Source organism: Indicator indicator, chromosome 2 (genome assembly GCF_027791375.1).
Source record: "Indicator indicator isolate 239-I01 chromosome 2, UM_Iind_1.1, whole genome shotgun sequence".
In the NCBI taxonomy this organism is placed as follows: domain Eukaryota; kingdom Metazoa; phylum Chordata; class Aves; order Piciformes; family Indicatoridae; genus Indicator; species Indicator indicator.
The window spans coordinates 58,514,248-58,518,129 of record NC_072011.1 but is presented as its reverse complement, the minus strand read 5'-3'; positions in this window follow the sequence as shown (position 1 = coordinate 58,518,129).

Genomic DNA, 3,882 nt, shown 5'->3' with positions numbered 1-3,882 from the left:
GTCGCAGGAGGTTGCACCTAAACATGAGGAAAAACTTATTTACTTTGAGGGTGCTGGAGCACTGGAACAGGCTGCCCAGAGAGGTTGTGGAGTCTCCTTCTCTGGAGATTTTCAAAACCCACCTGGGCATGTTCCTGTGCAACCTGATCTAGGGGAACCTGCTCTAGCCAGTGGGGTTGGAGTTGATGATGTCTGGAGGTACCTTCCAACCCCTCCCATTCTGTGATTTTGTGGAAAGTGCTCCTTGTGAAAGCTCTACCTTTTCTTTTTGGAAAGTAGTAAGAGAGAACGTGTAGGAATTTTGGTCCTTGGTCTAAGGCATCTGCAAATTTCTTTGTGTTCTGCAAAGTGTAAGGTGGGAGTGCACTGACTGCATCTTCCCAGAAGCTATAACCAAGCAATTTAAAGAGAATTTTCTGTAGGCTCTCTGAAACACCAACATCCTCTTTTTGTGGCTGTTTTTTCAGCTGAGGGAAATCTGTTAAAGTATTGAACTGACCTACAGCACCCACAGACTCATAGGATGGTTTGGGTTGGAAGGGACCCTAAAGATCATCTTGTTCCAACCTCCCCACCATGGGCAGGGATACCTTCCACTAGACCAGGCTGCTCAAGACTCTGCCCAGCCTGGCCTTGAACACCTCCAGGGAGAGGGCATCCACAACCTCCCTGGGCAACCTGTTCCTGTGTCTCACCACCCTCACTGGAAAGAATTTCTTCCTAATATCCAGTCTAAATCTTCTTCCAGCCCAGGCAGGATTGTGTTCCAGATCCTTAGATCCACATATCAGCTGCAGTGACTTCTCCAAGAGCTGATCTAAGCCATCTTTTGAAGTGGAAGCATATCAATTGAACTGAGATATGGTGTTACAACATTTTCATAGTTAGGCCTTATTCTGATGATTAGCAAAGACCTTTCTCTCCATGCTGGGAGGTTTCTGTTCTCTTGTTTTTTGGTAACCTAGACCCTAGTGCTTAAATCTGGCAGTCCAAATGCTAGTGTTGAGTCCACCCCTGTCCTGAGGAGTTGGTTGGTTTATGTGAGCCTGGTTCTTTGGGTTTCTTTCTTGGGTATCTTTAAAATACTTTCACAGATTCAACCCCCCTGCAGTCAGCAGGGACACCTCCAACTAGATCAGGCTGCCCAGGGCCACAGCAAGTCTATCTTGAACGTCTCCAATTACAGGGCCTCAAACACAGCTCTGGGCAACCTGTTCCAGTGTTCCACCACTCTCATTGTGAAGAACTTCCTCCTAATGTCCAGCCTTAATCTACCCTGCTCCAGGGTAAACCATTGCCCCACTTCAAGCCCTCCTAAACAAGTCCCTCCCCAGCTTTCCTGTAGGCCTCCTTCAGGCACTGGAAGGTCTCCCCAGTGCCTTCTCTTCTCCAGGCTGAACAGCCCCAATTCTCTCAGCCTGTCTTCGTAGGAGAGGTGCTCCAGCCCTCTGATCATCTTTGTGGCCTTGCTGTGGACCCACTGCAGCAGATCCATGTCTCTCTTGTGTTGGGGGCCCCATAACACCCCTCTACTGTTTCTCATGATGGCTGTCTTCCCTCTGGCTCTGTTATTTTCACCTTCTCAGTTGGCTCTCTGTTCTCATTCATTCAGACAAATTGTTCTGGCGTGAACGTGATGTGTATGTGACCAGGTCATGGCTGGGCACGCAGCACTCAGCTGCCTTCTCCAGAGGTGCTTAGCTTGGCTGCCTGTACAGACACCTTGGGGGCTTTCTGTGTCTGACAGCTTCTTTGTTGGCTCTTCCAAGCCTTGCTTAGGTTACGGTGCCTACCTGTGGTAGTTTTAGGCTGTGCCTTGGGAAGTTTTCCACAGAGGTTGAGCAGAAAGTGATAGAATGTAAATAAATCACTATTGGATGTAAAAAGGAAAATAATAAGTTCTAAATAATCCCATTGGACAGACTACTAACAAACTTGGTTTGCATAACCTAACTTTCTCTCTTTTTGGCTTCCTTGCTCTGGCAGATACTAACTTCTGGCTTCTGCTGGCTTTGCTGACCTTGAATGTGTTCTTGTTGTGGTTAAGTAACTAACAGCAACTCTCTGCTCTTTCCCTTGTCCCTTGTACAGGGGGAGGGAAGGGAGCAGGGAGTGGGGAAGCTATTAGTAGCCCCCTGGTTTGTCCAGGGTGGGGGTTCTTGTGTTGTTTATAAATTGTATATATACAGTTTTTATTCAAAATATACAATATAAAATATTGTGTGACTATATAAAATATACAACATTGTATGTTTATATATACAGTATTTATAGACAATGTACAGTATTTTTACAAATATATGCATATTTATATACTATTTATATAAATAATTTGTTATGCATAATATATATTTATATGAATATTGTATATGTATATAAAATATTGTATGTTTTGTACATATTCATTGCATTCCATTTCTAGATTGTAGTTTTGCTTGTAAATAGAGTTTCATCTGCTTTCTAACTGAGCTGGTCTGGCAATTTTATGTTGGAAGGGGGAGTAATTTTCAACTCACCACACTACCTTATGTCTCCCCTCCAAGGGAAGAGTAAAACTGTCCCCCAGCTGGGATGGCAGATGAGGGAGGGTTACAGCAGTGTGAGCTTTGTAACTGCCATTCAAAGAAGACAGGAGGAAGCCCTGTGTGGTGGTTGAAAATTCCCCCCCCCCCCAACATTAACTTTGCCAGCCCAGCTCAGCTGGAAGCAAATGAAAGCTGTATTTACAAGCACAATCTACAATGAAATGCAATGAGTATGTACAAATATACAATATTTACAGGTATTTACAATTAATGAACAGCACAAGGACCCCCCTGGCTTGCAGAAGAAACTGCAACAGCTTCTCCCTTTCCTGCCTCCTCCCTACCCCCCTGTACACAAAGGACAAGAGAGAGAAGCAGAGATATTAGACTTAGCCAAAATAACGCAGCCAAGGTCAAGCAGAAGCAAGTTAGTATCTCCCCAAGCAGAGAAGCGAGAAGAGAGAGAGAGAAATTGTTTGGGGAACCAAATCTTATGGTAGATCTCTCCAATGGGATTGCTTAGAATAATAATTTTTTTTCCTTTTTACACCCAATAGTGATTTGTTTACATTTTACTACTTTCTGCTCAAAATCTGTGAAAAATTTTAAAGGCATAGCCCAAAACTACCACAGGGAACCACATCTTATGGTAGATATCGCTCCAATGGGATTGTTTAGAACTATCATTATTTTCCTTTTTACACCCAATAGTGATTTTTTTTTTTTTTTATTTTACTACTTTCTGCTCAAAATCTGTGAAAAATTTTAAAGGCATGGCCTAAAACTACCGCAGGGAACCACATCTTATGGTAGATATCTCTCCAATGGGATTGTTTAGAACTATCATTATTGTCCTTTTTACACCCAATAGTGTTTTGGGGTTTTTTTTGACATTTTACTACTTTCTGCTCGAGATCTATGAAAAATTTTAAAGGCATCGCCTAAAACTACCACAGGGAACCACATCTTATGGTAGATATCTCTCCAGTGGGATTGCTTAGAATAATCATTATTTTCCTTTTTACACCCAGTACTGATTTATTTACATTTTACTACTTTCTGCTCGAGATCTGTGAAAAATTTTAAAGGCATCGCCCAAAACTACCACAGGGAACCACATCTGATGGTAGATATCTCTCCAATGGGATTGCTTAGAACTATCATTATTTTCCTTTTTACACCCAGTAGTGGTTTGTTTACATTTTACTACTTTCTGCTCGAGATCAGCCTGCAAGGATGGAGGGTGCTATTGTAGCCTTGTGTCTGCGTTACAGAGCCGGGCGGCGCGGCGGTGGCGCAGGAGGCGATGCGGCCGCGGCGCTGGGGGTGCTAAGGCTGTCTGGCGTTGCAGGGAGGA